This window comes from Mustela putorius, unplaced genomic scaffold, assembly GCF_011764305.1.
Source record: "Mustela putorius furo isolate JIRA1106 unplaced genomic scaffold, ASM1176430v1.1 tig00000228_pilon_pilon_pilon, whole genome shotgun sequence".
Taxonomy (NCBI): domain Eukaryota; kingdom Metazoa; phylum Chordata; class Mammalia; order Carnivora; family Mustelidae; genus Mustela; species Mustela putorius.
In genome coordinates, this window is record NW_025421322.1 from 28,893,904 (window position 1) to 28,917,788 (window position 23,885).

General features: G+C 43.4%; 1 long non-coding RNA gene across 2 annotated transcripts; it reads left to right on the forward strand.

Moving 5' to 3' along the window:
• The first annotated feature begins 4,465 nt into the window (after window positions 1-4,465).
• Window positions 4,466-19,889, forward strand: LOC123391471. Of its 2 annotated transcripts, XR_006606191.1 has the most exons (5): window positions 4,466-4,549; window positions 5,725-5,797; window positions 12,942-13,101; window positions 15,857-16,585; window positions 18,714-19,889. It is a non-coding gene; the product is annotated as an uncharacterized LOC123391471 (long non-coding RNA). The 2 variants fall into 2 exon arrangements; XR_006606190.1 differs by lacking the exon at window positions 4,466-4,549 and having other exon boundaries at window positions 5,484-5,797.
• Window positions 19,890-23,885: the final 3,996 nt, after the last annotated feature.

Here is a 23,885-nt window from a genome sequence, read left to right on the forward strand (position 1 = left end):
AGACTGCTGAAAGCTGCTGAAGGAAGAAGCATTTTGCGCTAAAGCCTACTTCTTCTGTACCTACTTGTTTCCTTTTTTGGCTAGAGGCAAGGGTCAGTGTTGTCCCGTCTGATAGGCTAAGCCACCTCATTTCCCTTCTGCCCTTACTTCAGCTGCCTGAAACCAACGATTGTTCTTTTTCTGAATGGAACCCCTGTGGCCCCCCCTTCCCACCACTGTGGTGGTTTGGGCCCTCCCCCAACTCTCCCACCCTTGCTGGTGCTGTGAGGTGACCATTTCCCAAATACCAGGAACTCAGAGGGAGTACCGCAAACAGCAACTCTTCTCTGACTTTGGCCCGGGGCCTTGACCCCAACAGCACATCCTGTTAGAACAAAATAGGTACTGAAAACAATAATTATAACACTGAGCACCCCTCCCTGTCACATCCCCCACCCTGTGAATTTCCCCAAAAGGTGTTGGGTGAGGATGAGGAGGGGGAAACCTTCTTGAGGGCCAGGAAGGCATTCAGAGCAGATGTCTTCTCCCTCCCCACTCCTTGTTCTTGCATTAAGAAAGGGCCATCTATTTCTTTGAATTGGTAATCTATGCACATAGAATGAAATTTAAAAGGTACAAAGTGGCATCTAGTGAAGACCTACTTCCCATCCTTTTCTTCCACCTTAAATTCTCCACCCAAGAGCCAATTTCCTGTTCCCACTTTCTTGTGTATCTCTGCAGCACACATATTTACATTTGTTCACCCCAAAAGTTGCATGATGTACCCATGATTGGGTACCTTGCCTTTTGTACTTAGTACTATATTCTGAAGTTCCTCTCTAAAACTCTCTCCTGATAAACAGAAGGATAGTATTCATTTACATGTATGACTCAGAGTTTACTCAAGAAGTCATCAGCTGGTCACTTAAATTGTTTGCAAAAATGCAATGAATAACTTTGTGCATACATCATTTCCCCCAGTTTTGTTCTAACTCTGTTAAGAAAAGGGTGGAGGTACTGTAAGCTAGCTCAGGGAGCACAAACACCTGGAATTCCTGGAATGTTCCCCTCCAGCTTTGCTTGTCCTTCTGGGGAACTCTCACTCTCCATAAGCCTCTTTAGACCAGCACCACCAGGGAAATTTGCTCCCACGTGTTTTGGGTTTCTAGGCAGTGGCTCCCAAACTGTAGCTATGGAAGTCCGACCCTGAGGATTTGTTAAAACCCATATCGTTGGGCTCTTCTTAGTCCCCATTTCTCATTTAGGAGGTTTCAGGAGGGCTCTAACAAATTACTGCTTTGGTGAGGGTTGCATATGAAGAAGTACGGGTTCAGTGACTTTCCTGTCCACTGCTTAGCATATTGCTTACTGACAGTCTATGCCAAATGTCCCAGGCTGGTTTAGATCCTCTGAAATATTCACCTAGCATTCCTTTGGGGGCTGAAAGTTCATGAGGACAGGAAGTGGCCAAAAGTTTATTACACATTTGGTCTTCAGGGCTTGACAGAATAGAATGGGTGAGCAATCTTAGAACACAGTGGGTGGACAGCCCATGTGTGTCAAGTGAATCAATGCACTGGAATTATGAGTTTGTTGCACTTTTTCTTACAATGCTAAATTCTCTAAGGCTATGGCCTCTAGGTCCCTAAATATCTCTCTTCTCCATCTTCACTGACACCAGCTAGTCTCAGTCACTGCTCTATTGTTCTAACTGGTCTTTCCATTTTGACTCTTACTCTCCTTCTAATCCCAGAGACAGACAGACTGATATTTTAACAACATAGGCTGTAAAGATTAGCAACTACCTTTATTCCCATCAATAGGGGTCTGGTTAAATAAATTATCATATATCCACATGGGTGTGTAAACAATTCCCTAATTTTTTCTTACAGTTACATGCACACACTCTCTCTTTTTAAAATATTTTGTTTATTTTATTTTTTAAAATTTAATTTAAGTTAATTTTTTCTCATACGCTCTCTTACCATTGTCATTCAGTTACTTATGGCATTGGAGCAGCAGGAGAATTTGTTAAGACTTCCAAATCGCTGTTGCATGAATCATATTCCTACTAAAGTTTTTTTTTTTTTTAAAGATTTTATTTATTTGACAGAGAGAGAAATCACAAGTAGGCAGAGAGAGAGAGAGAAGCAGGCTCCCGCTGAGCAAAGAGCCCGATGCGGGGCTCGATCCCAGGACCCTGAGACCACGACCTGAGCCGAAGGCAGAGGCTCAATCCACTGAGCCACCCAGGCGCCCCAAAGTTTTTTTTTTAATTAATAGCTTTTTATTGACATAAATTGTGCCTGGAAATTCAGTAAAATATTTGAGGATTTTAGGGTACTCATTGGTGAGGTATTTCTTGTGGAAACTGATAAAGAGTCTGCAGAAACAGGTCAGGGAGGATTTTGCTGGCTGTGCTTGAGAGGGTGGACTTTTTGTAGAGGCAAGAAGAGATGTGAGATGTACAAAGTGAGAGAACTGTGGTTGCCTTGCATTTTAGAGAAATTCCTCTGGCTAGAATGGGAGCTTGGATTTAAAGGAAGGGAAAGAACCGTCAGGAAACTATTGACTAGGTGAGCAATGACTAGGGACTTAGCTCCAAAACAATGGTAGCAGGGTTGGAAAGGAGGGGAGGACATGGCAAAATTCGCAGGGTTTGGTGTTCGCCTATGGTATATGTGTGTGCATGTAAAATGTGTAAGAGAGAAAGCAGGTATGCAGTTGTGCATCTTTGTGCACTCACATGTGCATAAGAGAGAAAGCATGTGTGTGCTGTGTGTTTGTGGTACGTGCGTATGTTATGGAGGTGATGCTTCTGAGATTTGGCATTGTGCAAAACACCTCCTTAGTTCCTGGTGTGTGTAACCGGATAATGCAGTGTGGTATGTCTATTCTAAAACTACTGAAAAAGCAGCTTTTGGAGAGGTGAAGGTGCATTCAGTTTGGGCCATGTGGCGTTTGCAATACTTGTAAGAGAAGTTCTGCAAAGAGTTGGATATTCCAGTCTGAGGCTCAAAAAGAACTCAGAGCAGGACTGGTACACACTTGAGATAATGGGATGCTCCGATGGGTCATCCCGAAGAGCACGGGCTGAGATCCAAAGGGTTGGGAGATCACCAATGTTCAGGAGCCAGACAAAGGGCATGGACTCCACAAGGAGACAGGGAAGGAATCATGAGAAAGGAAAACACAAGAGCGAAGGACAGAGGAGGACTACAATCCAGGGGACTGTGGATGAGGCAGTTTCTGGTAATCGCTGGAGAGAAACCACAGTGAAATGGAGCAAAGACTGAACAGAGTGTAGGCAGGAAGGTGAAGCCAGGGAGGAGGTCAACCCTATCAGTAAATTCAGACTCAGAAAGACAGAGAGCAATGGGGCTACATACCCACACTGGGTTAATTGAACATCACTCAATCTTTGCTCCGAAAACTGAAGGATTATGTAAGTATTTTTATAATACCATTTTATCACTTTACTGCTGAAAAAAAATCTTGAGATCATTTTTTAAAAATACAGTGGACTTTGGGGCCCCTGGGTGGCTCAGTCTGTTAAGCGATCTCAGCTCAGCTCTCGATCTCCTGGTCATGAGTTCAAACTTCGTGTTGGGCTCCATGTGGGCATGGAGCCTACTTGAAAGAATTAACAGAAAATAAAAAATGTAACAAACCCCAGACTTCAAAAATTAGAAAGAAATATTTGAAGGTTGTCCTTTGATTTTTGTGGGATTTTCTTCTGAGCTGCTTGGCAATCATAGTGGGGAAACAAGACCAGTGATCAGTTTTAAATACTGTTTTAAGCGTCTGCTAAAACCACCTGGCAGTCAGATTCATTAAGGGTTCGTGCTGTAAGGGGTTGCATAGATTCCCTCCCTCAACCTCACTCTGCAGCTGGGTGACCTTACACAGTCATTTTACCTCTGAGGAAGCTGGTGTGGTTTTTCTTTGGTACTAAGAGGTTCTAGTATGAGGGCACCTCTCACCTCTCACAGGTTTATTATGCTTTGACAGCTGGGAAGGACTCCATTAGCTTGGCCCCAGTGAGGCACAGCTCAAGAAGGAAGTGATGAGAACACGGGAAAATCCTCTCCCGTCCACACCTTTGCACCTAATGCAGCAACCTGCTGTTCTGTGCCAAGCTCCAACTGCCAGCGTATCACAAGCTACACGGCTGATTAGATTTCTAAGTCTTCTGGCATCTTACTTTTGCAATGGATTTCTTCAAGGTCAAAATAAAATTGCTTTCAAAACCATCCATAATGTAAGGCAGCAAAAATTCTAAATATATGGATTCACAACTGGATTTTGTTCTCAACGATGAGCTATAAACGTTGGTAAAGCAGTAGTTCTCAATCTTTAGCTGCCTCAGAATCACAAAGAGAGCTTGTTAAAACCCAGAAGGTGGGGGCCCCAACACCAGAGTTTCTGATTCAGTGAGTCTGGGGTGCAACCTGAAAAATATGCATTTCTTATGCATTCACAGGTAGCTGATGCTGATGCTGCTGGTCCTGGGACCACACTTTGAAAAATGCTGGTGTAGAGGAAAGAACCCCTGGTCTTCAGATCCCAGGTGACTCATTATCCCTGAGCCTCAGTTTCCTGGCCTTGGAAATGAAGACAAAGTGGCTTGGCTAACCCAGAGCTTAGGTTTTTTGTTTTTTTGTTTTTTTGTTTTAAAACAAAACCAGAAAGAGAGAGATTAAAAAAAAAAAAAAAAAAAAGGAAAAAGGAAAAAGAAAACCAAGGTCATGCATTTTTCCCCCTTTTCCCTTTGGCATTTTCTTCCAGGCTGTGCATAGGGGTCAGGGAGATCATTGTAAGCACAGGCCCAAGTGTTTGCTAAATGATCTGGTAGTCACAATTCATTCAATCTCTGTGTTAGTAGGAGCTACAGGAATCACTTCCTCCACCCTCCAAGTATAGCCAGGTAGCCTTGGGCAAGTCCTTCACTCCCCTGGAAATCTCTCCTTCCTGATCTCATTGTAGGTTTCGACCCCTACAACCAGCTCCACTTAAGGTCTGTCTTCTTCCTTAAGACTTCAAGGATGGCAGCGCTGGACAAATGAATTTGTTGGGACCCAGTGTATCACTGATAAGGAAGTAGGACTAATAAAATGGCTGTAGGGATTCAGTGAAATCAAGGAAGCCGAAGCTTGGTATGCTTTTAAACACATAATAAAGAATCAATAAAAGCTTGAAACAGTGAAGTAGCTGCACAGTGAGTCCTGAACTGAATCGTGACCAAGTGGACAGCTGAAGGTATGACAGGGATAACCTAGACCACCGAGAAAAAGAACAAAAAGGAATCACTCCACATTTCCCTAGACAAAATCCCCTGATTGTTCTTTTGTGGGCAGCACTAGGTGGGTACACGCTGCCCCAGGGAGATGAGGAGAAACAGCTGGTACATGACAGGGAGGCACCTGCAAAGCCGCCCCTCCACCTGCAGCACAGCTCCCCTTTGCCAGATCCTAGAGGCGGAGAAGAGTCAGAGGGGCCAAGGAGGGAGGGGGAGCAAGGGGCGAGGGAAGGAGACTTCGAAATTATCTCCCTGAGACTGTTTAGAATGTAATGTTCCTCTCCGCCCCCTTTCCTTTCCAAGTTGTAATTTTCTTCACAGAAAGAACACAATGGAACACGCATTCGAGACTGCAGAGAGTCTGCTACCAACTCCAACAATCCCAGACACGGGAACAGATAAGGAGAAGAGAAGAAAAACAGAGGCAATTTATTTATTTTTTTCAGAGATTTCGGAGATTGAAGCTAAGAAATCCAGTTCCATTTGAACATCGCATTACCCGCCCACCTAATGGTTTCGGTATGATCTGTCCTCTCTGCTCAATGCTCAGCGGAGTTTCAATCCTTGTTTTCTCTGCCAGAGGGTCAGAGCTCTACCCCGGGCTTTGTGCTCTAACCCCGATCCAGTTGAGAGAATGGGGCTAGCAGTCTGGGTTACATGGTTTGCTCTCCCTGCACTCCCACGTAAGTGTTTAATTGTCCAATTTTCTTTTGCTTCTCTCCAGAAAGTGGGGAGGGACTTGTGGCTCAGTCCCAGGGCACCAAGTGTCCTCAGACTGCAGAACAGAGGTATAAGAGGGACTCTCACTTCTTTGTCTTTCTCACTGCCTATTCCCTCCACCCCTGCTCCCCCACCCCGCCTCACCCCACCCCCCTCTATCCTTTTATTCCCTCCCCTGCCGCTCTGTGCCTAGCCTAATTTTTCCCAACCTTTTAATCTTAAACCCAAATGAGCAGCCAGGCTGCATTTGGACACATATCACTGAGTCACTCTCTAGGAAGCTGGTGTATTTCCTCCAGTAGAACACAAAAGCATATAGAATCAGAACATCTGTTTTCTTATCTTCTTCTTTGTACTTGTCTGATGGAGTGGCTTTCTTAGGATATATCTTGGTGCCATTAAATAAGTTCAATGCTGTCCTCCTAAACCATTGTTTTCCACAGGGTCCCATCACCTCCAAGAGGCTGCATGAAAAAAAACATAGTTACTTCAACTGAGGGTTTCATAGACCAGCCAGACCCCAGCAGACCCACCAGCTCACCAGCAATGCGTGTGAATCCTGTCTTGTCCAGATGAGCTGAGACAAGCCCACTTCAGGCCATCCAACTTGCTGGCTTCAGAGAAAAAAGAGATGCTTATTGTTGAAGTCATTGACATTTATTGACCATATACGATGTGCCAGAAATTGCTAAATGCAGAGAACACAAAGATGAACTAAATAGGATCCCTGCCCTTGAATGTGTTGGAAGCGTTCACAATGAGATTAAGGTGGGAAAATACTGTAGAATCTAGTTCATGGAGGGGGAAAAACTGCAACACTGTGGCTGTACTAAAGGCAGATTCCCAGACCTTGGTCATCCCTGATCCAATCATTTCTTCAGAGGAAAACTGGTAATCAGTGGAAAAACAGAAACAAAACAAAACAAAACAAAGCCAATTCCTTTCTGATCTCCACTTTTCCCTTCAAATTCTTTTGTTAAAGAAGCATTTGCATGTGTTTGGCAATGTGGAAGTTTTGGAGGCAGGATAGAAATGCACAGGGCATCAATAACATTGCAGAGGTTCAAGGTCAGTGTTCACCAATTAAAATGCAATTATAATTTCAAGTTATAGTATCCCTCCTCAGATGATAATCTGATCCACTGGACTTTAAACTCCTGAGCTTTGAGACTGTTCTAATCAAGACTGTATTGCAGTACCTAGCACGTAAATGAGTAGCCTAGACAATTAGGTATATAATTTGCTTTTGCTTTAAGAGAACCATTTCTAAAAGGTAATCCTTTGACATTTTCTTTTGTTTTATTTGTTTGTCTTGTTTTAACTTTATTTTATTTCTTAAAATATTTGATTTATTTATTTGAGAGAGAAAGAGAGAGAGAACAAGCACGAGTGGAGTGGGAAGCAGAGGGAGAAGCAAACTCCTCGCTGAGTAGGGAGCCTGGCATAGGGCTGGATCCTGGTACTCCAAGATCATGACCTGAGCCAAAGGCAGATGTTTCACCTACTGAGCCACTCAGGTGCCCCTTGTTTTGACTTTAATAAGTAGGATCTTCAATTCATGTCTATAAAGGGGAGAAGAACTGACATTTGTCAAACGCTTGCTATCTTATAGGCACCATACGGGGTCTATTCTGTTCCTAGTGGTACGTAAGCCTCACAGTGATCATAGGAGGCAGATTTTATCACTAACATTTATGGATGTAGATACTGGGGCTCAGAGGGGTTAAGTAACCTGCCAAAAATCACACAGTGAGTAAGTGGAATAGAGTTTTCCTATATAAAACTTATTCTTCCCCCAAATGCCAATGCTAATATTCACCTAGATCAAGCCCTCCCTCAACAACTTGTAAATCTTAAATTTGGTAGCGATTTGAAAAGGCTTTCAGTTCCGGGAGAGAGGAAGAACATCATAGTCCAGAAGAGGACTCACATTTTCAGCTAGAGAACAGTTAGATTCACAGAGTTTGCAGAGTCCCAGTGGGACAGATTGCCATGTGGGGAATGTAATGATAGGGTCCGCAAACATTCCTAGATTGAAGAGTTTATGCATGTCTTCCTGCTCTCACCAGCTGTACTTGCCTCTGACTTAATTATACGCTCAGGGTACAAATGCCTCTAGAATTGCAGGCCAGATCTTGCTTCCCAGGAAGGCTTATTGGTTAGATGACACTCAGCTCATGGAATGCAGGGGAAAAAAAATGTTGGCTTGTCCCTTAGCAGTGGAGATATAGTTGAGTCATTGTGAGTCAAGATTTATTCATTCACTCATTCAGAAATATTTATTGATTGCATATAGTGGGCATTATCTTTGTTCATCTTAACAGAAAGATGGCCAGTCAGAGTACTCCATTCTCCTAGACAATGTAATTAGTCCACGGTTTGGCAGATAACATAAGACAGCAAGAGTCCAATGTCTGGAATTAGCATGGATATTCAGAGAAAGTGTCTCTCAGATCTTAAACTGAAAGGATCTTGAAAGTCCAAGATTGTCAGTGTTTGTTTTACCCACTGTGCTGAAACAGTCTGCCCGAGAAGGAAGCCCACATGGAGGAAAGCAGAATTCAGACATGGAAAGAAAGGAAATACTTGATCACCTGGATCCTACCATGTCTGAATCCTTAGATTGGAGCTTCATTGGGCAGATACCCTTACTGCATTCAGCATTAGAGTTGGGAGCTGGCAATATGAAGAATATGAATTCCTTTTCTTTATCTGACTTTGAACTTGTGTAGGGAAGATTCAGAGTAGTCTATGGGAGGCATAGTTGATATAATAGAGCAGGCAGAGTGCTTGGAATCAGAGCTGTGAGTTTGAATCTTATTCGTGGTATTTGTGCTTTATAATCTAGTTATATGATCTCTTAATCTGGTCCCAGGAGTTGGGACAAGAGGCCATCATCGCACAATGAGCTCCCAGTCTAGTGGGACATGAGGGTTTACTAACTGGTTGCACAATTTTGGAAAATTAATTGCCCTTTCTGACTTCAATTTCCTTATTTGTAAATGGAAGCTACTGAGAATGTCTTCCTCCAGGAGCTGGAGTTGGAAGAATCAAATGAACCAGTGGATATGAAAGCACTTTGTAGATTGTGAAGGGACTACAACCCAAAGCTGTGCAGGGGCAGAATTGGCCTAGGTCCCCACTGACCAAGCATTCATGCAGTGAAGTAAGTACCAAGGGCCTAATGACCACATGCTTGTGGAAAGACTAAAGTAATATATTATTTAGCAAATTCTTTTCAGCTGGATACACAAAAATTCTTTTTCTTTATATTCTTTTTCTATATAATTTTTTTTCCTTTTTCTTCGAATTCTCTTTTCTAAATGAATCATTGGAGAGGGTCCAACTTCTTTGGCCATGAGGAATGCTGATCTTGAATCCCTCATTTCAGGTAACAGTCTAACAAACCAGCACAACAGTTAAACTGAAAGCAAACCAAACCAAACCAAACCAACTATTTATTGATTGACTGATCCCGAGTCTATGGGCTGGACAGTTCTGCTCATCTGGGCTGGTCTTGTCCAATCTCATCCCTTCTCATCCAGCAAAGACCAGCTAGTGGGCCAGCTGGGGAATGGCTGGTATAGGATGCCATCAGATGGAGGTCTCCCATTCTTCAACAGGCTAGCCTGGGCTTCTGTTCAAGGAGGTGGCATTTTTCCTTAAGACTACAGAATTGTTCAAGGTCTATTGAAGTTTAGGCTCAGAACTGACCCAGTTCTTCCACATTCTGTTTTCCAAAGGAAGGTATAAGTCTAGCCCAGATTCAATGGGCACCTTTGCCTCTTCATGGGAGGAGCTGTAGAGTCAGTTTGCCGGTGGTGCAGAAACAGGGAAGATAGAAATCAGAGTATGTTTGCTATCAGTCTGTCAGATAGCCTTTGCACTAGGTTGGGAAAGTCATTTAATGCTATAAACTCAGAAAAGGAAAATGTGGCTTCTCTCATCTCTTTATGTGGCCCCTGACCATGTTCTTTCTGTCCCCTGACCATGCCCTGGGTGTGTGGGGGGGTGGCTTTCTTGATCTCTGCTGCCTAGACAGTTGTGGTAGCTGCCAAGTGATGTACCTGCCTCCAAACCAATCTGACAAAGAAGACACAGGTGTTCTAAGGATACAGTCCTCCTCTCCTGGACCTCAGCCCAGAAGAAAGTACAGACATATTCTACCTGTAAGGCATACCAACAAATGCATCTGTGCCTTCTCACAGCAAATCACCTTCTACTCTATCACTGAGGTTATTTTAATAAAGTTCTTCATGTTACCTATGAAATAACAACCCCACTTCCTAGTCTGGCATTCTAGGCTTTCAGAGGTTGTTCCCAATCTCTCTTTCTTGGCTCTTGTCTTGCTATGTCTGGAAGAGGATCCACAACTTCCATTTCATCAGTGTTCAGTATTTCCCCCAGCTGTGTTTCTTTACTATGTAACATTTCCTCTGTCTGTACATGCTCACTTGCACCTCTGCCTCTTGCAATCCCACTCTTACTATTAAGATCCTGCTTGGATGGGGAGATGGTGAGGAGAAGGGAGTTGAGGGAAATTGGAGGGGGAGATGAACCATGAGAGATGATGGACTCTGAAAAACAATCTGAAGGTTTTTGAAGGGGTGGGGGGTGGGAGGTCGGGGGAGCCAGGTGATGGGTATTGCGGAGGGCACGTATTGCATGGAACACTGGGTGTGGTGCATAAACAATGAATTCTGTTACTCTGAAAAGAAATTTAAAAAATTAAAAATTAAAAAAAAAAAAAAGATCCTACTTGGTTGCCAACCTCCTCCACTGAGTCCCCTTTCAATTACTTAGAATCAATCTCTTCTTTTTCTCTGCTTCCCTAATCAGTATTTTCCCCCTCTCCTCTCCTCTCCTCTCTCTCTCTCTTTCTCTCTTTCTCTTTTTGACTTTACTTGTTTGCTACAGGAAATGAAAGAGGAGGGGATAGGGCAACTCCCAATCCTGGGCAGCTCCAAAAACTCACTCCCTTGTCATCCTCCAAAGGTATATCGTACCACATTCGTGTGCCACATATCACACTAGACGATAGCTCCCTGAGACAGGCCTTGGTTCTCTCACCTGTGTATCCATCATGTTACCTGGACTGTCTGCTTCATGGTACATGTGGAGTCCATGTCATTCACCTGACTTGAATCTCTTCCTACCACCCTCTGCCTGCTGTGGAACACGGCCTCAAATCCTGGAGCTGGCCAGAGTCATGGTCACTTTCCAGGACTATGAAAGCTGCACTTAAATTGGGATATGCTCTAGGCCACTGAATTGGCAAGAGTTACAGGCCTAAAAAAAGTCCTTCTCTGTAGCAGGGGGTCAGTTACTAATTCCTCCTTTGGCCGCTTTTTGGAGGCTTGAACTCACATTGCCTTGCTGATTTTATTTTTAGGTGTCTGGCAGTTTCAAAGGGTGCTACAACTATCTTGGGTTTATTATTATACTGTGAACAGTCCTTGGAAACCCAGTTCCCTGATTACGTCACATGGCCTGTTCAGATGAGGACTCCTCTTTCCTCCAAGTTTGAAACCCCTTGGTTTCGATGAGTGGCTTTCAAACAGCCGTGTGAGTAAGAATCTTCTGGGCCTTTGGAAGCATGTGGATTTCTGGGTGTTATCTGCAGAGTTCCTGGATTCCTAGATCTGGGCAGGTCCAAGGACTGTATAATTTTCTTGGGCTCCCAGGGGATTCTGCTGCAGTCTAACCCTACTTGGAGAAAAACTGCTATAGAATTATAAGCATCCAACAATGAAGAAAAATATTGGCTGCAGCTTGTTAGCTGATGTGATGCCAAAATTTACCATCACATCCTGGAGACCAGGGAGGCCTCTAGACACCTCTCCTTTCACCATGCCACTCTTCTGCTCAAGAACATGCAGTGGCTCCATCTTTCCTCATCCACATCCAGTCCAAACTTGTCCCTGGGTCATTCCAACCCCTGCTCAGCTACTCCTTGATGTTCTATCCTTCTGCTTGCATTCTGTTTGCTTTGTACCCCCATCTCTTCTTCATTAAGAATCCCCAACAGTTCATGAATACCTTCCATGTGTCAGGCACTGTCCCATAGTTCCTTCAGTCTTCAGACCAGTCCTGGGAGGAGGGCATTAGCATCATCCCCATTCCTGCTGAAGGGGAGTTTCTGTGACTTGCCCAAAGTTACCTGCTGTTAAGTGAACTTCAAACCCAGAGTGACTGATCTAAGAGCCATTGACCACTTATGACATGTTGTGAAGCTTACTTAAATCCCACCACGCACCCTTTTCTGAACTCAGACATAAACCCCCTTTCCCTCATTTGTGAATTGGGTGTGTGTGTTTCACTCAAGGTCACTGTAAGAATCAAGGCGACCGTCTCTGCATGGCAAAATCTAGGTGATTAAGTGGTACTGCTAGAAACCCATGCCATGTCTCGTCAAGTAGGAGAGATGATCATGTGGTTTTTGAAAAATGATGAGATTTAATTATTAGAGTAAAGTTTGTGGCATCAAACACAATTTACCCCTTTTCCTGCATGTCACGTGTATCCTTCAAAGATAAAGATATTAAGAACCATCCTTTCTGCTGGAACAATTTTTATTTCCTCTTCAAAGTGTAATCTCAAGGCAGCCACAGCCATGGAAACAGAATGTGGCAGGTGTAGCTGTGCTCTGCATTAAGGCCCAGTTTTCCCCTGGCAGGGAGGAGAAAGGCTGCGGTCAGGGAAGATGAATGGATCTGGGTGGTTTTGTCACGGTCTGCAAAGAGCACATTCTCCCGGTGCCTCCATCAATCAGGCTCTGGTATTGAAGGCCCTCTGCTATCACTTTTGAGTGACTTGCAGCCCTTTTGTGTCACCAGCAAGGGACTTCTCATCTGCTTGGGTGACCCAGAAGTGTGATGCGGCTGGCAGTGGGGTCCGACCCACAATTAAGAGTACATTTCTTTGTTTCTTTGTTCCTGCCCAGTGGCTGGAAACAGAGGATATGTGCAGATCGCTCTAAGAAGACACAATGTCGCTGGTTTGGATGAAGCTGTTGCTACCCTCTCTCATGGGGAAGGGACGGATATGACACTGGAGGACATCATGGCATTTCATTAGCTATTGCCTAGGTGGGAAGTGAGGAGGTGGGTTCCAGAAAAAGCAAATGCTTTTTGCCTCAGTTTTTGCCTCCCTGCCTCAGTTTCCCCAAACCATCAAATAAGAGTGACTGTGCCTACCTCATACAGATGTGGGAAGGATTAAAAATTGGACCTCTGGGTGTGGTGTATAAACAATGAATCTTAGAACACTGAAAAAAATAAAATTAAATTTTATAAAAAATAGTCACATAAGGTGTCTGACATGTAGCGAGATGACAGTGAGTAGCAGCAAAGAATACAAACCAGATTCAAATTCTATCAGCCTTCACAGTGTAAGGTGGCTGTCCCTTTACTTCCGATGAGCAGTGTTTATTTACTGAGAACCTGTGTGCATTAGGACCCTAGGTTAGCCTCTGAGGACAAAAATATAATGGAGATCTGGTTCGCAGGAGAGCGTCATAGTGAATCTACAGCCAGTGTTTGTAGAACACCTGTATGGCTGCAGGACACCTGAGTCCAGACAATTTAAGGAACTCACATGAAGTCCCAGAGCTGTTATTTCCAGAATCCATAATAAGGCTTTCTAATATTACATGCAGGGCTTTTCCCATGGACTAATAGGTCTTGTTTTTTAATTTTTAAAAATTTTAATTTTTTAATTTTTTTTTAGAGTTTATTAATTTATTTGACACAGAGAGACACAGCGAGAGTGGGAACACAAGCAGGGGGAGTGGAAGAGGGAGAAGCAGGCTTCCCATGGAGCAATGAGCCTCGTGTGGGCCACGATCCCAGGACCCTGAGATCATGACCTGAGTTGAAGGTAGACACTTAACGGCAGCTAAGCCACCCAGGCACTCCTAATAGCTCTTGTTTTAAGAAAACAGAGCCAATGACATCATTCAGAACAAAGGCCCTGAGGGACTGAGCTACCCAGAGACCAGACCAGATTAGTGAATATAACTAACCAAATAAAAGCGAGCTGGAGGACTAAATGTGATCACACTGGAGAATGGAGTCATCATATGCCAGAACTGAATTTCTCATCTGCTGGCTTAGGGAGCCTTCAGCTGCCTCCTCCTCTCCAGGTTGGGCAAACAGGTCATTCTGATAATCTAAGAGATGAGCCTCTGGTGATGTCAGCCTCCCCTTGGGCACCTGAGCCCATTGTCACGTGTACTTGACTTTCATTCTCTAGCACCCCTGGATCTCAGCTCAGGAATGACTCAGCAAGGGTGAGACTTTGCTCCTCCTTCAGAGAAGACTCCGGTTTTTATTCCTGATGACCCAGATGTATGTGCTTTTCAGCCATTTCAGACCCAAACTTAAACAATGCCGGCACTTTAGCAATAGGAGAAGAGCTCACTGCATTTATTTCCTTGAGATAACTTGGATGAGAATTTGTTATGTATGCTTCTGTGGATTTACTATCCACCCCCTCCACTTAATTTCATTGTGAAATTGTTCAAATGTATAGAAAAGTTGAACATAGTCACATACTGATCACCAAGGGTCTACTGTAATCGTTTCCCTATAACTGACTTGCATTACTACATATTTATCTGTGGATCTATCCACTCATCAATCTACTTTTTTTTTTTTTTTTTTTTTTTTTTAGTTCAAAGTAAGCTGCAGATATCAGAACACTCTCCCATCAGTATTTCAGCATTTTTATCCTTATCTAGAATTAAATATTTGTTTCTGTTTTGGGGAACCTATGCTAGGATGTACAAATCTTAGCTCCACCATTGTTAATTTCGACAGATTCATGAACTTGCAAAACAAGAACCTCTTATAAGATATAGAACATTACCAGGTCCCCCAAAAGTTCTTTAAAGTCTGTCAATCCTTGCTCCCACCCTGATCCATATCCCAAACAAGCACTGGTTTTATGTTCTTACTATATCAATTAAGTTGTCCTAATCCAGAGCTTTATAGAAAGTGAATCATTTTTCGTATAAGCTTCTTTTACTCAGAAGAGTGTTTTGAGATTCCATTCCTGTGTGTTTAAACAGAGCCCGTGAAGATTACTGTGGGGCTTAAAAGCTATGGTAGTCCAAATAATTAAATGCAATGCCTAGCACATGATGGGCCTGCCATAGGTGTTAACTACTGTGACTGTGATTATTTATTATTTTTATTATCATTATTTTCTTTCCGTCATGTTTGCTTATGTTAGCTGTAGGATGTACTAGTCATCAAAGCAAGGTATTTATCTTAATTTCTTCACCTGGAAAGTTGACCTCAGAGAATATTCTAGATCTTATCCTTCTATGGTTCAGAGTTCCTTGGGGTTGTTGCCTAGCTTAAGTATACATATTCTCTATGTACATAATTTCCCAGTTAGATCCTAAGCTGTACAGTAGCAGGACACTTTGTGCTTGCCACATCTTTTTATCCATTCTGATGCGTTGCAGTGTGCTAAGCATGTAGGAGATAATTAATGCATATATTCAATATGAAGTCAAAATCAAGGTTCCACCACACAGGAGTTGCTTGCCTAGGAAATGACAATGAGGTTCCTGAATTATTCCATCAGTCCTACAGTAGTTAACCTGCTCAAGTTCACATAACTGCTTTGTGGGGGGCTAGAGTTCTGGTTGGAACCTTGGTTCTGCTGGGAGCCCATCTTTAGTGGGATGGCTCACACTCCGTAAGATAGATGTTACAATCTTCATTCTACAGACAAGGAAGACTCAGGGGAGTAGCCAATAAGTGATGGAACTTAGATTTGAGCCCAGCCTGTCTGATCCATAGACCCCCCCTTCTATTCTTGTTGTATGGTCTTTCTGACTGATTTTAGGTGCATATGGAGGAGAGAAGTAAAGGTGGAGGAGGTGAGCACTTGATGAAACTGCTGGTATGAGTAGGAAATACCGATAGTGATAAATGGCTCCAACATGTGTACCCAGGACAACATGTGTCTAGGATTACCACACTGAGGATTTGGGGTCCTAATGAAGTCCTGTGAGGTAGGTGAGCAAACATTATTGTTTCCACTTTACAGGAAAGAAACTGAGGGTCAGAGGGTAAGTGACTTATACAAGATCCAAAGCAAGCATAAAACAAGGGTAGTGTGTGTGTGGGGGGGGGTTGTGGAATGGAAATTTGTAAGCAGGTGTCATGATTTTAAAGTAAGAGCTTTCTGGGCTGTCCTCTGACCATTTGGGGAAAAGATATGTTAATAAAAGATATCTGTGGGCAAATACATTTGAAATAAGAGTATGATTAATCCTTATTATTTCAAATGAGGTTGTCAACCAAAGTTCAAAGTCAACATATTTAAGGATGTTCTTCTTGAGCTTTTTCTGTGTGCGAGGCTCTGGGCCTCGTGGCCATCCATTTTTAGCAGGATGGATGACATGAATTCTACCCATGAGTGATGCTGTACAACCACCCATCTTTCTTGGGAGCAACTTGAAAGGCCGACTGGTTTATTGTTTTTATTCTCTCAGCTCAAGGCCTGAGTCATTCCATTAAGTGAGCATTCTCCCAGCCAACAGCTGCAAAATACCAGATTGGCATGAAGCAGGTGAGTGAAGTCAGCTTAAATTTAGCATCACAGAAATCTGTTTCTGGGGACACCTGGGGACCACTCAGCAGTCACTCGTCCTGGGAGGAGAACTTTTCAGGTTTTAGCAAGGCCAGTGTGGTTTCCTTTAGCTATCATCTGCCCGGTTGAACAGCATGTTTAGAAAACAGCACTGTGATCAATGGGTAGACCGGGGGGAGGTGTAGTGAACAGAAGCAAATGAGAACATGCACTTTATGTGCATTTTCACAGAATCCCGTGGCCATCCTGTAAGGAAGAAGCACTTATTATCCCACTTTATTGTGTGGTAGATGACTGGGGCAACCCACTCCTGCTGGTTTGTCTTGAAATTTCCCAGGCTTCTCACTCAAAGTCTCACATCCTGGACATCTCTCAGTCCTGGACAAGCTGAGGCAGTGGGTCACCTGAGGTGGATCTGAAGTTCTACCTTTACTGCAAAGAGCATTTCTTAAACTTTGTACTCTCCTACCTCTCATTCGTGAAGTCATCTGACAGTCTGAGCAGTTCGTAATTCAGAGATGTTATACCCATTTTACTGATGGGGATGTGGAGGCTCATTGAGATTAATGACTTGTCCAAGATCTACTGACTAAGCAGTGACAGAGGCAGTTTGGAATCCAGCTCTCTTTGTCTCAGAGGCTTCTCTACACAGCTCTCCTAGCAGAGAGGCAGGAGAGGCAAAACCTGACAGGTGTGAGGAAGAGGCAGCCATGCATTTGGGGATGCCACCATCTGCTCTTGGGAGCTCCCTGGGCAAATCCATATTCAGCTCTTTGACCTTTAATTCCAAAAGGTCTTATGGCTTTCTGACCACAGGCAGGATGCAGAGCAGCTGGGAAGGGGCACTGGGAGGGATGGCTGTATGGGCAGCTGGACACCAGGAAGCACTGAGAAGAACCAAGAGCTGCGGCCATTATCATCGGGTGCCACAGACAGCCTGGGCCTGGAGTCAGGGCCTTGTGACAGTCTTCTAGCTCTGGCAGGTAGGGGAAGGGAGTGAGGGACCCCAGGGGGGCAGCGTTGACCTCTCCTCATGTGGCTCTGATGTGACAGCCTGGAACAGCTGTCAGGAATTACATGCCCTGAGAGTGTCCTCTGTCCTAAGATTCTCCTTCACAAGCTTGTCCACTCTGACTTTTTCCTCCCAGTGCATTTTAACACATCACGTTCAAAATGGGCTGCTAATGCCCTGGGTTTATTCATTCTCTTATCTAGCACTTACTGCAGGCCCATTGTGCACCAGAGCACCAGTGCCAGGAGTGGGAGAGGAATAATGCATCTTGTCTCTGAAGCAGAGACACTTCCTTTAGAGGACAGATAAGGAAGCAGCTCAGTGCTATGCATAAGAGCAAGGGGCTTGGACGTTCCTCAGACCTGAGCTCCCATCCTGGCTCTGTGACCTTGGTCAAGTTAACTTGGAATTTCTCCTGAGCCTGAGCCTTCTTACCTGTAAAATGGGTTTAAAATGCTACCTCACAATTGGTGTGAAGATTACGTGTGATGATAGTGTCCAGGGCTAAGTCCAGTGACTGTCACAGGGTAATTACTCAATTAAGGAGAGTTATTTTTCCAGTTCTACCACTTACCAGTCCTGTAAGCTTGGGTGAGTCCAAGAATCCTGTTAGGCATCAGTTTCCCTTCTATGAAAAGGGTATAAAAATAGTAACTTCGTTGTAAGAATGTTGCAGTAATTAAATCAGATGATACATGTAAAGCACTTAGAATAATGCCTGGCATACAATATGACTTGAATATGTAATAGTGATTGTAACGAATACTAAGAATGATACATACCACAGGGATGTGGACAAAAAATAAGATGTTCTAGGAGATAATTCTAGGAAAATGGGTGGGAGGGTATGTCAGGGAGTGAGCAGCATGTGTAACATATGGGGGTGTGAAACTGCCCAGTGTTCCAGAGACGTGGGTCAAATTGGGAGCTCAGGGTCACACCATGGGCAGAGCAGGAGATGACTTTTCAAATGAACCCAAATCCAGGTTCTCCCACTTATTAGCAAGGTGACCTTTGGAAAGTGACTGAATCTGTCCTAATGCCATCCTCCTCCCCAGTCGCTGAGAGCTCATGCTTTCTGTTTTTTCATGTCAGTGTGAGGATGCAAGGACATAATGTCTGTAATCACTCAGCCAGTGCCTGGCACAAAGGACGCCCCCAAAGGTGTTGGTGAGTAACCATGATATTTTACTAGAGGGCATGGTGAAGGGTGTGAGGGAACCGACAGAGTGAAATAGTGATTAGATCGGGAAAATCTCAACAAAGGAATCTTCCTTTTCTAGAAGCAAAATGGGAAGTGTAGTGCTCAGGACCCCTGAGGCTCTCTCTGGTGTTACAGTAGCTCCTCTGCTCTTGGAGCCCAGCTTCAGAGCCCACATCCCTCAGCCTCGTCAGAATCTAAATTTACCCTCGTCGTAATTATTCACACTGTGCCTCATCAGCTTGTGAGCAGAACAAGCGGAAGCCAAAACTCAGAGGGGGAGGTGGGGGGGAAGAAGACAGAAAAGAAGGAAACTTCAGGCAGCAGGGCTGCCCAGCTTTGCCTGCAAGCTGCGGTATTGGCCAGTCCCCCTGAAATAACTCCTAAGGGCAGAGTTGGCTCATGTGTCTTCCAACGTTAACATTAGAGCGAACCGAGATTAAATGCTCCCGAGAAACTGACCAGCCTAACATTTTTCTCCTCCCTCTCTCTTTTTATAACTATGACCACAGTAGTAATTCAATTGGAAACATATTCTGTCCCTGATTGCTCCAGCACTGGCACTAGATCATTCCCAGGGCTTGATATTTTTATTAAATGCACACTGCTGTTATTTTCTGCTGGGGCTAAAAATACATCTGACTGCAGCAAAGGCTCAGTTGGGGCCTCCTCCCTGTTCTCTGGGAGGCCAGGACCAGGCAGGACCAACAGATTGATGGCCTCCCAATTAATTTCGGCAGCACCCTATTTCCAAGGAAAACGGCCCCAGATACTAATATAACTGTAAAAATAAAGATGGAGTTCTGGTCTAAAAGGACACATAATGGGAGCCCACATTCCTAACCTCACATACTGCCTGTCTCCCTTCCCTTGAAGCTATCACACATCACCATGTCAAAACACTTTATGTACTTTCAAGCCATGTCTTTGTGGATGCCAATCCTTTGCCCAGAATGCTGCTCCTCCATTCTCCTTCTGTGAATTTGTGATTGTCCCATAGTCTCAGCTCAAGCACTCAGCCCCTTTTCTGTGCCTGTGCTTTGACGGAGACCCTCTTTGCCTGATTTCCCCGTGCTCCTTCTTCTTTTTTTTTTTTTTAATTTTTTATTTTTGATAAACATATATTTTTATCCCCAGGGGTACAGGTCTGTGAATCACCAGGTTTACACACTTCACAGCACTCACCAAATCCCATACCCTCCCCAATGTCCATAATCCCACCCCCTTCTCCCAAACCCCCTCCCCCCGGCAACCCTCAGTTTGTTTTGTGAGATAAAGAGTCACTTATGGTTTGTCTCCCTCCCAATCCCATCTTGTTTCATTTATTCTTCTTCTCCCCGTGCTCCTTCTGCTTATACCTTCAGAACTCACCTTCTGCATTGTAATCATTGCAATCACTTATGTCTGTCTATGATTATCTTGCATTTCTTGAGGCCAGGGACTCTGTTTTACTGACAGTTAGAGACCTAGCACCTAGTCCAGTGCTAAGCTCAATGAACTGGGGTGAATGAGTCATGGAGGATGCAGAATTTGAGGAAGTGCTGCTTTCAGGAGCTGACCCTACACTGGAAAAACCCTGATAGTGCTTCCTCAGAGTTCATGCCGGAGGCTCCAGGCTTGTCCCAGTCCTGGTCCTGGGGCCCAAGGGGGTTCATCAAAATGATCTTGGAGAAAGACGAGTCCATCACTTCTTCCTTTTGGAAGCTCTCCCCTCCATTGGCTCTTACAATGATGCATTCTTCTCATTTTCTTCCTACCTGGTCCTTCTTTCTTCTTTCTTAGATTCTTCTTCCTCTTTGGGCTCCTGAGATGTTGCTGACAAGATGCTGCTCCTCTGTGGTCCCACAGCATTGTCGATGTACTACCCACCTGCTCATTCAGTCAGGCATTCGGTGTTTATGAAAGTGTTACCGGGTACTAGGTGCTGTTCTAGGTGTTTCAAATATGGCAGAGAGAAAGAGAATGATCCTGTCTTCAGAGAACTGACATTTTAATGGAACACACAGAGATTAGAACAAGACATCTAGAATAAAATGTTAGTTGTTACACTGATCTATGATTAAGTTCAAGGGCCTTGCTTTTTTCTTCCCTGTATCTGGAGCTTATTATCACAGTGCCTAGTCACAAATCATGGGCTCATACCTGGATAAATGATCACTTGAATGAATGAATAAAGGCCCAGAGTCAATGTAAATCTTCTATAAAGCTTTCCCTAAACAACTCAGGCAAAGTCTAATTAATTAGTCCATTCATTCATTCAACAAATATTTATTTTATGCCTCCTCTCTGCCTATCTGAAAATATTTGATGCACGTTATAAACATCTGTCATTGTGCCTATCACAGTAGATTAGAGATTACTTGTTTGTTTGCCTATCTTCAGCACTTCTCAAGCACAGAGACCTTGCCTAATTCATTGCTGGATCCCTCGACCTAACATGGCACTTGGCATCTTATAGGTGCTCAGTAGAAGTTACTTGAATAAGAGAAATATTTTTAATAATTTGTAAGGGAGTGAAATTACCATACCATACTGTGGGAGATGGGTGGTCTCCACTTCTCTTCCACTTTCTGTGACTTTTGAACATATATTTTTTTTCTGGAATTACGGTGATTTTAGATGGAAACTTTGTAAAAGGCAGGATATAGCCCTGTCAATGTACAATGTCCCCAGTGCAAAAGCTCAGTGAGAAATTTTCTCGGATATCATAGAAAGACATTTTCAAATGGACTATTTCCAACTCTTTGTCTAGATTCCTCACCTATCCCATAGTTGAGACTTAGGCTCCAGGCTTAGGGCTATCACTAACTCATTGTGTGACCTTGAACCAACCCTTGTCTTTCTTTGGACTTAATTTTCCTTTTTGAATAGGGACTGTGTTGGTCAATTATGTCAAAGTCATCTACAATTCTGACCCTCAGAATTGCAAGCCCATGAATCGCTTCCACTCTGGGAGTTGGTTCCTGAGAATCCTTCTTTTGCCTCTTACTTGATTAATGGACACAGAAGAGATATTCAGAGCTACTACTACTTCTGGATTTCACAAGATGGCCAGTTCACAGACATTTACTGAGCATTTACTATGTACCAAGATCTGCTGAAAGACAGTGTTATTGCAGAGATTGTCTTCCTACCCAATAAAGCTATTGTTGAAGTACTTCAGTATTCCTGAGAATATCCTGAGATGCAGTTAGTGTCAAGTGGATGGGGAAAAGAAGACAGGGCAGTGAGCTTTAATCACATCACTGCGTAATTGAGGACCAAATACCACATAGTGCAAGGACTCAAAAAAAAAAAAAAAAGGTGTAAAGAGACTCTATTTTATAAACCTTTCTGAAGGACATCTAAGTCCATTATTTAGGAATTAGGAAAGAAGAAATCCCCAAGGACTTGAGTAATGGGAGAAGGACTCAGGGACAAGGTGACACTTGACCTGGACTTGGTAAGGTGAGGGGAAGCCTCTGAAGGAATCAGGGACTTTAGGGCCCTTCTTTCCAGTCTCCAGTTCTGTGTGCTGATTTATTTGTTCGTTAAACCTGCTGATCAAAAGCACAGATCTTGGGCACCTGGGTGGCTCTGTGGGTTAAAAAGCCTCTGCTTTCAGCTCAGGTGATGATCCCAGGGTCCTGGGATCGAGCCCTACATCGGGCTCTCTGCTCAGCAGGGAGTCTGCTTCCCCCTCACTCTCTCTCCCTGCCTCTCTCTCTGGCTACTTGTGATCTCTGTCTGTCAAACAAATAAATAAAATCTTTAAAAAAAAAAAAAGCACAGATCTTCTCTGAATTCTTGGGTAGATCTGAACCGAGGATCTGGGCCCAGTATCCAGGATTGTCTGGGGGCAGAGCCAGATATCTAATTGTGATATGTGCAACATCCATCAAGATTCTGTGTGGGCAGGTGAGCTGTAAGAGGTTTCTCTACCTTCCCTTTGCTTGTGAGTGAGTTTTACTGAAGGAGAGTCTATTATAAGAGAGGAAGAGAAACTTCTCTTTTCTCTCAGAGACCAGAATACTTCACAGAAAGTCTTATTTCTGCTCTGAGTCCACGATTCTCAAAGGATGTGGAAGGGGCTGAAGGAGTGAGTCCTTTGCAATGGAGAGGGACTAGAGCCTACCTGCTCGTTTGGAAGCTAACTCCTTGAGAGGACTTGGAGGTATGTCATTCTAGCTTCTATTACTAGAGTCAGCAATCTGGCTTACAAAAAAAGCCTTGCTATAAAATACTGTTGTTTGTGTTTGTGGTTAAGGTGTTTGTGTGTATGTATGTGTGTGTGGTTGTATGTTTTTTGGTGCTCCTTAGTCATTTTTTTTTCTAAAATTGATAAAAAGAGAGATATTTAAAATGGCAAACCTCTAGGAAGTTAGTGATTAATCAATTTTTTAACATCTCACCTGCTGGTGGGTATTAAGGAGGGCACGTATTGCATGGAGCTCTGGGTGTGGTGCATAAACAATGACTCTTGGAACACTGAAAAAATAAAATAAAAAAAAATAAAGGTCTAAATAATTTGTTAAAAAAATAAAGTCTTGCTAATGGGTTATATATATTTATTATGGTAAAAGCACATCACATAAAATTACCATTTTAGGTATTTTTAAGTGTGTAGTTCAAGGGCATTAAGTACATTAACATTGTTGTACAAGCATCACCATCATCCATCTCTGGAACTTTCGTCATCTTCTGAAACTGAAAGTCTGTACCATTAAACAATAGCTCATTATTCTTTACTGTTTTCACCCCCTGACAACCTGCTTTCTGTCTCTAAGAATTTGAACACTTTGGGTACCTCAAATAAGTAGACTCATATAATACTTGTCCTTTAGTGACTTCTTTAGGTTCATCCATGTTGTAGCATGTGTCAGAATTTCTTTCCTTTTTAGGGCTGAATAATATCCCATTATATGTTCGCCTCATTTTGTTTATGCATTTATCTGTTGACCGACACTTGGGTTACTATTTCCACCCTTTGGTTATCACAAATAATGCTGCTATGAACATGTGTGCACAAATATCTCTTCCAGTACTTATTTTAAATTCTTTTGGGTATATACCCAGGAGTGGAATTG